This window comes from Girardinichthys multiradiatus, chromosome 6 (genome assembly GCF_021462225.1).
Source record: "Girardinichthys multiradiatus isolate DD_20200921_A chromosome 6, DD_fGirMul_XY1, whole genome shotgun sequence".
NCBI classification, from domain to species: Eukaryota; Metazoa; Chordata; class Actinopteri; order Cyprinodontiformes; family Goodeidae; genus Girardinichthys; species Girardinichthys multiradiatus.
In genome coordinates, this window is record NC_061799.1 from 13,360,487 (window position 1) to 13,377,738 (window position 17,252).

Genomic DNA, 17,252 nt, shown 5'->3' on the forward strand with positions numbered 1-17,252 from the left:
GGGAAAACATGGAAAAGTGGTGAATCTTCCTAGTGCCAACCAAATTTAGTGAATGAGTCCACCAACGACTCATTTAGGAGTTTCACAAAATATTTCAGAATGACACCTAAATTACTGCATAATTCAATTCCCTCTGTTAGCGTCAGTGTTCATTATTCAACGATAAGAAAGAGACTGGGCAAAACTGGCATCCATGGAAGAATTTAAGGAGATTTAGGCAACCACTGTTGCCCAAATTGACAGGCCTGCCTCATATTTTCTAAAAAGCATTTTAATGATCCCCAAGACTTTATGGAAAATATTTTGTTGACTAACGAGAAAAATTTGGATCTTTTTAGTAGGTGTGTTTCATTACATCTGTTGTAAAAATAAACAGCATTTAAGAAAAATACAGTTAAACAAAATATCGAGGCACTTGACGTCGCCCGGTACGGCGGAGCTGGGGTCCCACCCTGGAGCCAGGCCTGGGGTCGGGACTTGTCGGAGAGCGCCTAGTGGCCGGGTTGCTCTTCGCGGGACCCGGCCGGGCCAAGCCCGAACGAGAGACGCGAGGCCATCCCCCAGTGGGCCCACCACCTGCAGGGGGAACCGTGAGGGACCGGTGCAAAGAGGATTGGGTGGCGGACGAAGGTGGAGACCTCAGCGGCCCGATCCCCGGATGCTTAGGCTGGCTCTAGGGACGTGGAATGTCACCTCGCTGGGGGGGAAGGAGCCTGAACTTGTGTGGGAGGTTGAGAGATATCGACTAGAAATAGTCGGGCTTGCCTCCACGCACAGCGTGGGCTCTGGAACCCATCTCCTTGAGAGGGGTTGGACTCTCTTCTATTCTGGAGTGGCCCACGGGGAGAGGCGGCGGGCTGGTGTGGGTTTGCTTGTTGCCCCCCAGCTCAGCCGTCACATGTTGGGGTTTACCCCAGTGGATGAGAGGGTCGTATCCCTACGCCTTCGGGTTGGGGAGAGGTCTCTGACTATCATTTCAGCCTACGGGCCGAGTGGCAGTGCAGAGTACCCGGCTTTCTTGGCGTCCCTGTCGGGGGTGCTGGATAGTGCCCCTCCCGGGGACTCCATTATTCTGCTGGGGGACTTCAACGCCCACGTGGGGAACGACAGTGACACCTGGAGAGGCGTGATCGGGAGGAATGGCCTCCCCGATCTGAATCTGAGCGGTGTTTTGTTATTGGACTTCTGTGCTAGTCACGGATTGTCCATAATGAATACCATGTTCAAACATAAGGGTGTCCATCAGTGCACTTGGCACCAGGACACCCTAGGCAGGAGGTCGATGATCGACTTTGTTGTCGTATCATCAGACCTTCAGCCGCATGTTTTGGACACTCGGGTGAAGAGAATGGCTGAGCTGTCCACTGATCACCACCTGGTGGTGAGTTGGATCCGCTGGGGCAGTAGAAAGCCGGACAGACTTGGCAGGCCCAAGCGCATAGTGAGGGTCTGCTGGGAACGCCTGGCGGAGCCATCGGCCAGGGATGTATTCAACTCCCACCTCCGGGAGAGCTTCGACCAGATCCCGGGGGATGTTGGAGACATAGAGTCCGAGTGGACCATGTTCCCCGCATCTATTGTCGTTGCTGCTGCCCGTAGCTGCGGCCGTAAGGTCTGCGGTGCCTGTTGTGGCGGCAATCCCAGAACCCGGTGGTGGACACCGGCAGTAAGGGATGCTGTCAAGCTGAAGAAGGAGTCCTTTCGGCTGTGGTTGGCTTGTGGGACTCCTGAGGTGGCTGACGGGTACCGTGAGGCCAAGCGTGCTGCGGCCCGGGCTGTGGCAGAGGCAAAAACTCGGGCCTGGGAGGAGTTCGGTGAGGCCATGGAGAAGTACTACCGGTTGGCCTCAAAGCAATTCTGGCAAACCGTCCGGCGCCTCAGGAGGGGGAAGCAGTGCTTCGCCAACACTGTTTACAGTGGGGGTGGGGAGCTGCTGACCTCGACTGAGGACATTACCGGGCGGTGGAAGGAGTACTTCGAGGATCTCCTCAATCCTGCCATCACGCATTCCGTGGTGGAAACAGAGGCTGGGGACTCGGGGTCAGACTCTTTCATCACACAGGCTGAAGTCACCGAGGTGGTTAAAAAGCTCCGCGGTGGCAAGGCTTTGGGGGTGGATGAGATCCGCCCTGAGTACCTCAAGTCTCTGGATGTTGTAGGGCTGTCATGGTTGACAAGCCTCTTCAACATTGCGTGGCAGTCGGGGACAGTGCCTCTGGACTGGCAGACTGGGGTGGTGGTCCCCCTTCATAAGAAGGGGGACCGGAGGGTGTGTTCCAACTATAGGGGGATCACACTCCTCAACCTCGGCTTCAGGAGGAGCAGTGTGGTTTTCGTCCCGGCCGTGGAACACTGGACCAGCTCTATAACCTCTACAGGGTGCTCGAGGGTTCAGGGGAGTTTGCCCAACCAGTTCACATGTGTTTTGTGGACCTGGAGAAGGCATTCGACTGTGTCCCTCGTGTTGCCCTGTGGGGGGTGGCCATGGTACTCGACCGGAAAAGGGTGGCTTGTCCTCTTCAGGTTGGAGGGGAGTTCCTGCCTCAAGTGGAGGAGTTTAAGTATCTCGGGGTCTTGTTCACGAGTGAGGGAAGAATGGAGCGGGAGATCGACAGACGGATCGGTGCGGCTGCCACTGTAATGGGGGCGCTGTGCCGGTTCGTTGTAGTGAAGAGAGAGCTGAGCCAAAAAGCTCAGCTCTCAATTTACCGGTCGGTCTACGTTCCTACCTATGGCCATGAACTTTGGGTCATGACCGAAAGAACGAGATCCTGGATACAAGCGGCTGAAATGAGCTTCCTCCGTAGGGTGGCCGGGCACTCCCTTAGAGATAGGGTGAGGAGCTCGGCCATCCGGGAGGGGCTCGGAGTAGAGCTGCTGCTCCTCCACATCGAGAGGAGCCAGTTGAGGTGGCTCGGGCATCTATACCGGATGCCTCCTGGGCGCCTTCCTCAGGAGGTGTTCCAGGCACGTCCCACCGGGAGGAGGCCCAGGGGCCCAGGGGACGGCCCAGGACACGCTGGAGGGACTATGTCTCTCGGCTGGCCTGGGAACGCCTTGGGCTCCCCCTGGAGGAACTGGAGGAGGTGTCTGGAGAGAGGGACGTCTGGGCGTCTCTGCTGAGTCTGCTGCTCCTGCGACCCGGTCCCGGATAAGCGGAAGACGACGAGTACGAGTACGAGTACAATTAAACATGGGGGTGGTAGAATGAGGGTTTAGGACTGCTTTGCCACTGCTAGATGATTTGCAGTATTTATGAAGCCATGAATGCAGCTTTCCTGCTGAAAATCCTTAAGAAGAACCACAGTCATTGGTTCATGACCTTAAGCCTAAGCCTAATTGGGTTATGCAGTAGCGCAATGATCTGATGCACACAAACAAGTTCACCTATAAATAGCTAAAAATAAATGAATAAATAAATAAAACTCTGAAATGTATGAAGTAGCGGCCCTATTGCTGTATCTATACCTGGAAGAAAACAGAAACATATTTTGTCTTCTTTCTCTTTCAACATGTTTTTGTGCTTTAATTGAAGCCCATTAGATTTGGGTCTGATAATTGTTAGCGACAGGCATAATGGCAAACCGTATGGCAGCGCAATCAATGTCCATTTTCCATGGAAGATTTATTTTGTAACATCACACTGTGATTGCTCAAAGCTTAAAAAGAGATTTGAAATCTCATTTAAGCCTCATGCATTTCCTCCTTGTTTTTCCTCTGTGGGTTCTTCTTTCTAAATCCAGTGCTTTATCAGCTTGATGAAACAGAAGCAACATTGCAAACGTTTTTAGAAAAATGCATGACTTCCTAACAATAACGCCCGGTGCACCAACCACATTCACACTGCTCTCAAAGACAGTTACATCTATCAAGATGAAATTAGAATAATACAAAAAGATTTTACTACTGAGGACTCTTAATAATAGAACACAATCAATGAAATTGCGGCTCTCTAAATACCAGACTCTAATACAAATCTATCAGGTCCTCATGACGCATTCGTTACAAAGAGCCACATAAATATGATAGAAGGTATTTAAAATGCAAAGAGAACTGCTCCTTTCTACTTTGGGTACGATTTTTTTCCAATGCATCCTAAAAATAGTCATTTGCAATTTGTAACAGATCGAAGATAAGAGCAACTTTAAGGCAAACAAAATCTGCTCTTTTTAAGGAAAGGAACAGACAAGGAGCGTATTTACTAAGAAAACATTTGTTGCAAAAAGGAAAGATACATGGAAACTAAAAAGACATTATCACCACAGAGTAATGCAGTATTATTAGTATCACCTGAAAAGATGTTGAATAAATGACACAATGTTTAAGTGAATAGAGTTATCCCATTGTATCATGTAATAAAAATAGCCACACTTTTCTTTTTGGAAAAAATTTGTGATGAATCAAATCGTGTATATAACTAGTTTGAAATTAGCAAAATGTTAGAGTTTTTAAAGCTGTCACAATATTTAGTATCTTTCATTGTATGTTGGTGTATCAAAATCTTAAGTGGTTATGAAGGTTCCCTATTACATCTATGAAGTAGCATCCTCAATTCGTATAGTGTATGTCTAGTGGGATCAAGGATGTAAATGTGTGTTTTCCTTTTATGTCATCGTCTGGCAGAAATAATTACAAAACAAGTGGGGCTGCCATTGAATTAAGCTCCTGCAGTGCAGACAGGATGTCTGCATAGTGTAGCATGAGAATATGTCACATTATTATGGAGTTAATAAGACATTTGAGTAGCACTTGTTTAAATTCCATAGCAGTGGTGCATATATATAAGGATTATTTTTTAAAGTTTTAGAGATGAAACAGTTTGAATCACTGCAGAATTAACTTGTGATCACATTACATATGTTACAGTATAGTACAGTACAGTATAGGCTAAGGCTAAATCCAATTCGCAATCTAATTTATGTTATAATTTTTTGGTGCTAACCGCCGATAATACAAGATGCATTTAAACACTAAAGGGACATGCTCACAAATACAAGCTGTACCGTACAATGTGTATTTCTCTGGTATATTGATATAGAACCTGTGAGATGTGCTTATAAATAGTTTATACCTGCATCCAACTTCAGTTCATGGTTGTGTTTAGTATTTTCAACTGGGAACACAGAAAATAAGACTTTGGAGGTTTTACTCCACCTCTCCAAACCATTTAACAGTTATCAATAACAAATATGCATTTATGGTGCAAAACAACACTGCACCATATGGTGATTATACAGGTCCTTCTCAAAATATTAGCATATTGTGATAAAGTTCATTATTTTCCATAATGTCATGATGAAAATTTAACATTCATATATTTTAGATTCATTGCAGACTAACTGAAATATTTCAGGTCTTTTATTGTCTTAATACGGATGATTTTGGCATACAGCTCATGAAAACCCAAAATTCCTATCTCACAAAATTAGCATATCATTAAAAGGGTCTCTAAACGAGCTATGAACCTAATCATCTGAATCAACGAGTTAACTCTAAACACCTGCAAAAGATTCCTGAGGCCTTTAAAACTCCCAGCCTGGTTCATCACTCAAAACCCCAATCATGGGTAAGACTGCCGACCTGACTGCTGTCCAGAAGGCCACTATTGACACCCTCAAGCAAGAGGGTAAGACACAGAAATAAATTTCTGAACGAATAGGCTGTTCCCAGAGTGCTGTATCAAGGCACCTCAGTGGGAAGTCTGTGGGAAGGAAAAAGTGTGGCAGAAAACGCTGCACAACGAGAAGAGGTGACCGGACCCTGAGGAAGATTGTGGAGAAGGGCCGATTCCAGACCTTGGGGGACCTGCGGAAGCAGTGGACTGAGTCTGGAGTAGAAACATCCAGAGCCACCGTGCACAGGCGTGTGCAGGAAATGGGCTACAGGTGCCGCATTCCCCAGGTCAAGCCACTTTTGAATCAGAAACAGCGGCAGAAGCGCCTGACCTGGGCTACAGAGAAGCAGCACTGGACTGTTGCTCAGTGGTCCAAAGTACTTTTTTCGGAGGAAAGCAAATTCTGCATGTCATTCGGAAATCAAGGTGCCAGAGTCTGGAGGAAGACTGGGGAGAAGGAAATGCCAAAATGCCAGAAGTCCAGTGTCAAGTACCCACAGTCAGTGATGGTCTGGGGTGCCGTGTCAGCTGCTGGTGTTGGTCCACTGTGTTTTATCAAGGGCAGGGTCAATGCAGCTAGCTATCAGGAGATTTTGGAGCACTTCATGCTTCCATCTGCTGAAAAGCTTTATGGAGATTAAGATTTCATTTTTCAGCACGACCTGGCACCTGCTCACAGTGCCAAAACCACTGGTAAATGGTTTACTGACCATGGTATCACTGTGCTCAATTGGCCTGCCAACTCTCCTGACCTGAACCCCATAGAGAATCTGTGGGATATTGTGAAGAGAACATTGAGAGACTCAAGACCCAACACTCTGGATGAGCTAAAGGCCGCTATCGAAGCATCCTGGGCCTCCATAAGACCTCAGCAGTGCCACAGGCTGATTGCCTCCATGCCACGCCGCATTGAAGCAGTCATTTCTGCCAAAGGATTCCCGACCAAGTATTGAGTGCATAACTGTACATGATTATTTGAAGGTTGACGTTTTTTGTATTAAAAACACTTTTCTTTTATTGGTCGGATGAAATATGCTAATTTTGTGAGATAGGAATTTTGGGTTTTCATGAGCTGTATGCCAAAATCATCCGTATTAAGACAATAAAAGACCTGAAATATTTCAGTTAGTGTGCAATGAATCTAAAATTCATGAATGTTAAATTTTCATCATTACATTATGGAAAATAATTAACTTTATCACAATATGCTAATATTTTGAGAAGGACCAGTATCATCCCGTTGAGAAATGATCAGATTTAGACCAAAGTAATTCTGTTTGAGTGGCATTTAGCCAAAGCATTTTAATCCTTTTAAAATTATTTATATGTTACAGTTACAATATCAACGCATGAGAAAAATCTCCAAAGCAGTGACATATACTGTGTTAATTTGAACATTTTGCATCCATACCAAGCAGACTGGATTAAATGCATTTAGATGCAGACATGCCCATCAAGTCCAGCAGATGGAAACAATTTTCATCTATTATTGGATCAGCTCCCAACTATCCTGTCTTTAGCCACCAATGCATCAGGTGCAGAAGTGATCAAAGAGACAGAAAAAACACACAGATGTCCACGTCCTAACCTGATCAGTCACTTTCCAGTACCCGAAGAAAAAGATCTGGATGTATCAGGAAGTAATCACATTTGGAATGACATTTCAAAAATAATATAACTGATGTGGATGTTTTTGTTTTACACTGCTGCAGACTTTGAAGGAGAGTAGAATGATTCATCCTTTAAAATGATTCATTCAGAGGTAAAAGGCAGTGAATTGAATTCAAATGTTTCAGCCTTTAAATTTCTTTCATTTGGTGTGTAGCCTTCTGTACTAATTTCTGATCTATTGTTAGAATAAAAAGAAATCATTTCCTGGTGTGACTTGATTACACCCTGTAATTTCTACTTAGAAATTAAAAAAATGGTCGTTTTCTATTGCAGGGTGCTGGCAGCAGGGGCAATTTTAGGGTCTCAAAACATTGGGGGTTTTAGCCCAAATCCAAAATAATAGATTTCAATAAGACAATGTATAGGTAATTTAAAATTAAAATAATATAGGACATATTGTACCAGTTCTCTGTCTCGGCCGGTTTTAGACTGAATGTAAATTATTGTGAATCAAACAAAAAAGGTTTGCAATAATTTTACCTTTTATTTTTGTTAGAAGCTGCATGAAGGACAAGGAGAAACGGAGTTTAGGCCTGATGAAAAACCATTTTGTTGAAGAAAATAATGACACCTTTTGAGGTATTTAGAAGAGAACTTAATCAGACTTTTTGCTGACAAACGTTTTTCTTAAACTCAGAGATGTTTACTTTGGGCCAGTTAAATGTGCTTCTTTTGTCATCTACATAAATGACTTTTTTAAACATTACATTCTAATCAAAGTGCTCCACTCCTGAGGCTCCATTGTCTTTATTCTTATATTTCAAAAAAGGTAAGTGGTATAAAGTTGATTTTCCTAAATCTTAGTCAAATGGTAAAATCCTAAAACACATTTATTTTACTTATGCCAAGAGCTTTTGAAACATTTTATTAAAATTGTTCCTTCTTTTATGAACCTGTTCTCTTTTATCGCCATCTTTTCAGCCCTTCATTGCACTTCTGAAGAAATTTGGCCTGCCAAAAAATAATAAAAGAAACATTTTTCAACACAGTCTTTTGTTCTGCACTGAACATGTGAGACCTTAGAGCAGTTCTTACTATTTAACACTTTGAGAGGAAATGGTGTTAAGTTGTGGTGTTTAAAATATAGCATAGAGCCTCATCCTGGACCTCATCAGTACTAATATTACAGTTATTAATAACCGTATACATATGGTAAGTATGTCTCACCTTCAGTAAAACTGTATCCTTGTTAAATTAGTTTAGTTTATATACATGTGTAATTCAGAAAAATAAAATAGTTAACTAATCAATGGTCCACCTGTGATTAATTGCTATGATTTATTTCTTAACTATACTGCATATTTCAGAGCTGTATGTTTAGAATCAACACAGGAGATGTGAAAGAGAACATGGAGGCTTACTTTTGTACTTTCTACTACGTCTTACTGGAACCAGGAGATATTTTCCTGGTTTATTGAGCAACACTTTTTTCTGTCTACATGTAGAACTGGACTATAAGACTGGCTGCAGAAATGAGATGCAATGTGATGATCTGAAGGACCTTTTAATGTGTTCAGCTGCGTTAGGATTAAATGCTTTTATTTTGACTGAAGTAAAGGACCAGATATTTTCACATTATGATGCAAATCCCGCTAGAAGCTCACAGAGAAGGTTGCTACTGTTTTCTATCACAGCCACATCATTTAACTTCACTTGTAGCTCAGGTGAAAGTCCCTCATCATGACCCTGATGATGCTCATTAGAGTGAACCTCCACCTCATGTCTTGCTGGGTGAATCAGTGATTAGCTGTAACTTACAATTAGCCCATTCCGAGTCAGCATTTAGGTTTTACAGCTATCTTCAGCTTGGGTTGTACCGCTCTGCTTCCACCTGTTCCTGAACACACACACACACACACACCAGGCTTCCTCTCGCCGGTTGGCTCCGCGGTTGCTTTGAAATGAGCCCTGTTTGAGCCGCTCAGTGTAACTTTTCAGGTAATGAAGGAGGCAGGTCGACCTGGAGGAAACTGCTCTTCTGGACTTCTCCAGAATGGAGTTTGTCTCTGGCTGTGCGCGTAGGGCACATTTGTGGAGCTGCGAATGCACAAATAAATTTTTTTTGTCTTCTTTTAACTTGTTGTCAGGTTAGGTGGAGCGGGAGGTGATTATATGGAACACAATTGATAAAATCTGATTGTTTTTAAACATAAATATGAAGTCCAGCTACAAAATGTTATCAATTTTGTGGCTGGATCTTTTTGATACTTCTAAATTTCTTCTATCAAGAAGTCCGGGGCTATTCAGAAAACATCCGGGGCTTCCGTCCCGGAACCCCCTGTCTAACTACGTGCCTGGCTGGCAGTATACTTATCCTCCCTCATCCGCCAGTATCGTCAGGTCTCCTTACCATCCCTCCTGCCCTCAACAAAGCCCCCAAACAGAGCAGCCTTCTCAGTGCGGCACAGCCACATTGAAAAGGACAGAAATCACGTTTGGAATGACATTTCATAAATAATATTACTGATGCGGATGTTTTTGTTTTACACTGCTGCAGACTATGAAGGAGAGTAGAATGATTCATCCTTTAAAATGATTCATTCAGAGGTAAAAGGCAGTGAATTGAATTCAAATGTTTCAGCCTTTAAATTTCTTTCATTTGGTGTGTAGCCTTCTGTACTAATTTCTGATCTATTGTTAGAATAAAAAGAAATCATTTCCTGGTGTGACTTGATTACACCCTGTAATTTCTAGTATTGTCAGGTCTTCTTACCATCCCTCCTGCCCTCAACAAAGCCCCCAAACTGAGCAGCCTTCTCAGTGCGACACAGCCACATTGAAAAGGACAGATCAAATTAGCACAGTTCTTTTGCTAGAGTTCTGTTTATTAGTCTCTATTAATAAAAAGGGCTATAAACACAGTAGTGGTATCTGTGTGGATATTCCGCGATCCTAGTGTTTTGTAATTTGAATAAAAAGAAACAGGATTTTAAACTCAATTTAGACAATTTATGTCAATAGGAAAATAATTTACTAGAATTTCAGGAACAACTCAAGAGATGATCAACCTTCCCATTTGTGACTTTCCCATCCAGCCACACAACAGATTGGTTTTTCTTTTCTTTTCTTTTCTTTTCTTTTCTTTTCCATCTCCTGCATCCAAATTAGCACCAGCTTTCAGTAAACATTGTTTTTTCACCCAAGCTAACTAACAGAATTTGCTCTGATTGTTATGTACATAAGTATACATTCATAAGGCAAAGATTCCAACAAGCTTGCATTATACGTCATTAACGTGCAAGCTGCATCAGTACAAAGAAATACCAAATGGTCTTTAGAGTGGTTTAGTGCTTTAGAGCAGATCTTGCTTTTGCATGTGGTGTTGAGAATTAGAAGACTATGCAATGTCTCAATTTTTCTCTCAGTTTTTCTGCTCTTCGCAGAATTGATCATAACTTTCTAAGCCAGGAAAAAGTGGGTGAAAATATGTCAGTTAATGTGCTAAGTTAGTTCAAAGGTTGTATCATTTGGCAATTGTAAATCTGAGCAAACATATATCTTAGATATCAGTACTCACCTAGTCTCAATCTGGTTAAAAGCTCTCGAGCATTCACAAACTTAGACTGTAGACCTGACTTTACCTGCTTCATAATATCATTTACTAATTCAGATTACTATTATCTTAAAACATTGCATGCTTTTATTTAAAATCGGTTAGATTATGGTAATGACACCTTTACTTGTCTCTTTATAAAATCAATTAAGCAGCTGCAGCTCATTCCTCATGCTGCTGTTGAATGAGTTCTAACTGACATAATGCACCAGTCTCTAAATCACCACACAGCCAATTTCTGAAAGGACATTTTTTAAAGTTTTTCTGCAATGAACCCAGGCCTAAATGCATTTTAGAGTTGTGGGTCAGGTATGAACTATCTAGACCCATCAGATCATCAGAGACCTGCTCCCTCATTGTTCCCAGGACAAGAAGTGAACAACGGGAGAAAACATGTTGCGTTTGTATTTCCCAGGTTTTAGGACCACCTTCTCGAAAACTTAGGTGTGCAGAAACTGTTCATTTCACCTAAGCAGATTGTTTCAGTTCAGATTTTTCATGTATTAGTTTTCATTTGTGTTATATTTGTATTTTACAATTTCTTTCTAATCTTTCTTATGGATGATCTTATTTGTTTGTTTTCTTTCATTCTGAATTAGTCTTAATGTACTCCTTCATTAATAGTTTTTTCCTTTGCTTTATGTAAGGCATTTTGAATTAACTTGTGTGTGAATAGTGCTATACAAACAAATGTCCCTTGCCTTATCTCTGGTTGAGTGCTGTACAAGAACAGAATTGTGGTTAAAAAGATACATTTACATATTGGTGTGGTACTGGTAAAATAAAACAACATGCAATGAACTTCCACCCCAGTCTTTAATCTTTTGCAGCCTCTGACAGGTTTTCTTACTCGATTGCCCAGTATTTAGCTCCATCCATCTTCCCATCAAGTCAGACCAACTTCTTTGCTTCTGCTGGAGAAAAGCATTCCCACAGCATGATACTGCCACCTGCACATTTCGCCATGGGTATGGTGTGTTCGGGGTGATGTGCAGTGTTAGTTTTCTGGCACCTGAGTGTTTTGCATGTAGGAAAAAAATGTTTTGTCTTATCTGACCAGAGCATCCTTTTCCACATGTCTGAGGTTTCCCTTGCATAGCTTACGGCAATTTGCAAAAAGGACTTCTTATAGGTGTTATAACGATGGCTTTTTTTCTTGTCATAAAGGAAAGATTTTTGAAGTTCAACTTTGGTCTTGTGACAAAGTTCCAACAGAATGTCTGGAAGCTTGCTTCCATGGAGGCCATATTTGTAGATGCCCAACTAGTGGTTAAAATGAGAACAAATTCTCCCACCTGAGCTTTGGATCTTTGCAGTTTCTCCACAGTTTTCAAGCAACGCAAGGATGGCCATGTCTTGCTAGGTTTGTAGGTGTGCCATACTCACAACTACATTCCTAACCCTGCTTTCAACTTCTGCACATCTTTAGCCCTGACCTGTCAGGTGTGCTCCTTGGTTTTTGTAATGCTGCTGAAGACAAATGCTTCCACTGGATTGTATTCAAAGGTATTAGAGTACCAGGAGCTGCATACAAAAGCATGCCACAATTTTCTTTCATTTTAATTAGTAAAGAATTTGAAAACTATAAATGCTTTTGCTTCCATTTCATAGTCATACACTACTTTGTGCTGGTATATCACATACAATTCCAGTAAAATACACTGAAGGTTGTGGTTGTAATGTGACAAAATGTGAAACTTTTAAATGAAATAAATACCTTTGCAATAGACCGCAATCCACTGTAATAATAATTGTTTTTGGCAGCAGTTTGCCATGATTCCTCTTCCGTTTTCCAGAAAAAACTTCAGTCAGTGTTTTCAGTGCTTCCCTGTGTTTCCTCAGGATCTGTTAAGTCACTTCTGTTCAAACACAGACCTCCTCCGGTTTCTTCCTGAGACTCAACCATTGTCATTCTGCAAGCCAGTGTTGGTTGTTGGAGTTGATCAGAGCAGTTTCATACACTGCTAGACTCATCTGAAAGGATTTTAGAATTTTCTGAGTTGGTACGTGTTTAAAATGAGGAGGCTGTTTTTATTTTTTTTTATTTTATTTTGCTCCATTTTCACTAGCACTTGCAACCCTCTTCACCTTGCCCTTCTGTCTGACCCTATAAGTCACTGATCCATTTACATACAGCGATCACATGTGGCGGCTGCTCACTGAAGCTGGGATTTCATGATGTAAAGGATAAATGAGATCCGACAGGTTGGAAGATGGATGTGGAACAGCCACATCCTCTTCTACTGAGAAGCGCAATTTCTTCCATTTTGATATTTGTAGAAATTTCTTTCATTTAATTTTGTTTTATATTAAAGGTTTCTCTCCTGTGTTCTAGATGGATGAATCCAGGGAAAATGGAAAATTGCTCATTTTTTAAGACAGCTGAGATGAAACATCAATGAAAGTGAAAGATAAAATGTGTGTCCCCAAACAAAATTGGAATATTGCTTCCATAATGATTGCTTATCGACCCACTGTATTGCGTTTCTGCAATATTGGGTGCAATAATGGTGTCTGCAGGAGTCAATGAATCCTCTGAAATTATGTTTCATTGTTGCCATGGAAGTGACAGTATCTGCTGACACCAAGTGATGGATGATGGATGTCAATTTACACTAAGGTACTGCGCCTATATTGGGGTTATCTATGCAGTCACACATTTAGGCAGGACTGATGAAGCTGTGAAAGATTTGTTTTGGTAATTTTGTTTTTTTCATACATTTCTCATTTCAGCTTGTTTTTACGATCATCTGCACACGGTCAGACCAGAACTGAGACAGTAATACTATTACAGCCTTTAGAGAGATTTCAGTTATCATTGTCTGGCAGACAGTAGCCAATGAAAAATTAAAAATCTCCGCAGGCCTAAGGAGTCAACTTATCCATACAGATCCGTCAGTGCAAGACAGATTCCCCCACCCTTGGAGTTAAACAAACGAGGTCTTATCCAGTGGCCCGCTGCTTGGCTCCACACAGCTTCCTGTGCAGAATAGTAATTAACCACAGAGATGTGCATTTACAACTCTGACATCAGGGAAGAAACACCAATACTGAGACTTGGCAATGAGAATGCATTGTGGTCCTCCTGTAGGGCATGTAATATTTAACAGTAAGCAACTGCTAACCTAATCATAGCATTTTGCTCCTGGCATCTCCTATTGTGTCGCTCCAATGTTTCAGCCAGATTCCTATGGAGAGTGTGCTGCGCTCAGCAGAGAGCGACCTAAACATCCTTTAGCCAATGACAACAGCATCACTTTCACATTCTAGTCAGATACAGTTAAAAAGCACATTTTAGATAATCTACACTTAACTTGTCTACAATGTGACCATAAGATCAAACTATAGGTATTTCACTGTTACAGCATAATGGCTCAAACTTAACTTCTGAAACCATTTACTGGACTCCAATGGTTATAAGAGTAACATAAAGTACACCTAACAGCAAATTATAACAGTCAGTTCAGGAAATTGCTCGAGCTTTCAATATGTTTGATTCTTCAACTTCACCAAACCTAATTCAGCTAAAAACAACAATCAATAAGCCAGTATCTGTGATGGTCAGAGAAGGTGGTCAGGAATACAAACTAACAGTGGGTATCTTTTTTGTAACTTTGTAAGCTTTATAGATCCCTTTTTAATAACATGCACTCAGTGAGTGGCTACTTTAGTCCACTTACAATTACAATTACAGGTCCTTCTCAAAATATTAGCATATTGTGATAAAGTTCATTATTTTCCATAATGTCATGATGAAAATTTAACATTCACATATTTTAGATTCATTGCACACTAACTGAAATATTTCAGGTCTTTTATTGTCTTAATACGGATGATTTTGGCATACAGCTCATGAAAACCCAAAATTCCTATCTTACAAAATTAGCATATTATTAAAAGGGTCTCTAAACGAGCTATGAACCTAATCATCTGAATCAACGAGTTAACTCTAAACACCTGCAAAAGATTCCTGGGGCCTTTAAAACTCCCAGCCTGGTTCATCACTCAAAACCCCAATCATGGGTAAGACTGCCGACCTGACTGCTGTCCAGAAGGCCACTATTGACACCCTCAAGCAAGAGGGTAAGACACAGAAAGACATTTCTGAATGAATAGGCTGTTCCCAGAGTGCTGTATCAAGGCACCTCAGTGGGAAGTTTGTGGGAAGGAAAAAGTGCGGCAGAAAATGCTGCACAACGAGAAGAGGTGACCGGACCCTGAGGAAGATTGTGGAGAAGGGCCAATTCCAGACCTTGGGGGACCTGCGGAAGCAGTGGACTGAGTCTGGAGTAGAAACATCCAGAGCCACCGTGCACAGGCGTGTGCAGGAAATGGGCTACAGGTGCCGCATTCCCCAGGTCAAGCCACTTTTGAACCAGAAACAGCGGCAGAAGCGCCTGACCTGGGCTACAGAGAAGCAGCACTGGACTGTTGCTCAGTGGTCCAAAGTACTTTTTTCAGATGAAAGCAAATTCTGCATGTCATTCGGAAATCAAGGTGCCAGAGTCTGGAGGAAGACTGGGGAGAAGGAAATGCCAAAATGCCAGAAGTCCAGTGTCAAGTACCCACAGTCAGTGATGGTCTGGGGTGCCGTGTCAGCTGCTGGTGTTGGTCCACTGTGTTTTATCAAGGGCAGGGTCAATGCAGCTAGCTATCAGGAGATTTTGGAGCACTTCATGCTTCCATCTGCTGAAAAGCTTTATGGGGATGAAGATTTCATTTTTCAGCACGACCTGGCACCTGCTCACAGTGCCAAAACCACTGGTAAATGGTTTACTGACCATAGTATCACTGTGCTCAATTGGCCTGCCAACTCTCCTGACCTGAACCCCATAGAGAATCTGTGGGATATTGTGAAGAGAACGTTGAGAGACTCAAGACCCAACACTCTGGATGAGCTAAAGGCCGCTATCGAAGCATCCTGAGCCTCCATAAGACCTCAGCAGTGCCACAGGCTGATTGCCTCCATGCCACGCCGCATTGAAGCAGTCATTTCTGCCAAAGGATTCCCGACCAAGTATTGAGTGCATAACTGTACATGATTATTTGAAGGTTGACGTTTTTTGTATTAAAAACACTTTTCTTTTATTGGTCGGATGAAATATGCTAATTTTGTGAGATAGGAATTTTGGGTTTTCATGAGCTGTATGCCACAATCATCCGTATTAAGACAATAAAAGACCTGAAATATTTCAGTTAGTGTGCAATGAATCTAAAATATATGAATGTTAAATTTTCATCATGACATTATGGAAAATAATTAACTTTATCACAATATGCTAATATTTTGAGAAGGACCTGTAAATGTACTCTAATGCAAATGCTCAATTGGAGCTGGTGTGTTTCAAAGCTCATTCACTCTCTTTGTTTTTCCCATCTATACATGTAAGATGCTCTTATAAAAGCAGCGCTAAAGGCATCATATACAGATGCAAACAATGTCCTTTTTAAATATTTCTCAATAACTATAAAATTGAATGATATTTTGCTGTAAAGGTACACACATGGAACTTTAAAAAAAACAAAAAACCTTTTAATTAGAGTACATTTCAATAGGTGAAAAACAAATCCCACATTAAGAAAATAATGATTCTAAGAAAATTACTGGTGCGATTAGCTTTTCCATATGTTCTTATGTTTCATACAATATCCCTCAGAGATGTTAATTGCAGAAAAGCTCAATCTTTGTATCCTTTAACAAAAGAAAGTTTACCAGTTAGTAGAGTTATTTAACCTTTACATTTTCTGGAAGGACAGACAGGCTTTTTTCTGGCATAACTCAAAATCAACCATTTGCAATGTGTTGAATGGTTGTTAGGGAAGCTTGTTAACCCTAGGAGACCGCTCTTTGTTGCAGTTCTGTCACAGTAAGCTTTACACGTTGTTTTGCCTTCTTACCATCCCACACACTATGCGTGGTGGCAAGATATATATAGGTCCTACCTTAAAGGAATATGGGCCCAACATATTTATACTTCAGGGAAACAAATAATCATGGATTGCTACCTAAATTTCTAAAAACTCTGATGAACTTCAAAAAGTAAAGCAGGCATAAAAATACTTTGGTTACATTCATTTTTAAAGAGATTGTTAGAGCTACAAGTATTTGCTCCCACAGTATTGTGTTACAGTGGGTTTGTCAGATTGATGGTGTTTGTTTCCACAATTTTTCAGCTTATACCTGTAAAAACCTATAAGAAATTTGCAGTAATAATAATTTTAATAGGTTTCAACATCATCTTGATTTAAGTTAGTTTACTGGGTTTGGTCTTATTAACTTTGTCCACCCCATATTATTATCGTATACATGCTACAATCATTATTTCTAGCAATTATTACTACGTGCGAGCACATGTGTAAGTTAATATAACTAGAAATGCATAAGGAGGTCGAACATTTCAGTTCGCTGGTACT

The 17,252-nt window shown here is 41.6% G+C and overlaps 1 protein-coding gene across 1 annotated transcript in view; it reads right to left on the reverse strand.

Moving 5' to 3' along the window:
- The window catches only part of lrrc24 (leucine rich repeat containing 24), a 32,788-nt gene that overhangs the window by 14,922 nt on the left and 614 nt on the right, over positions 1-17,252 (reverse strand). The gene's annotated exons all lie outside the window — the stretch shown is intronic.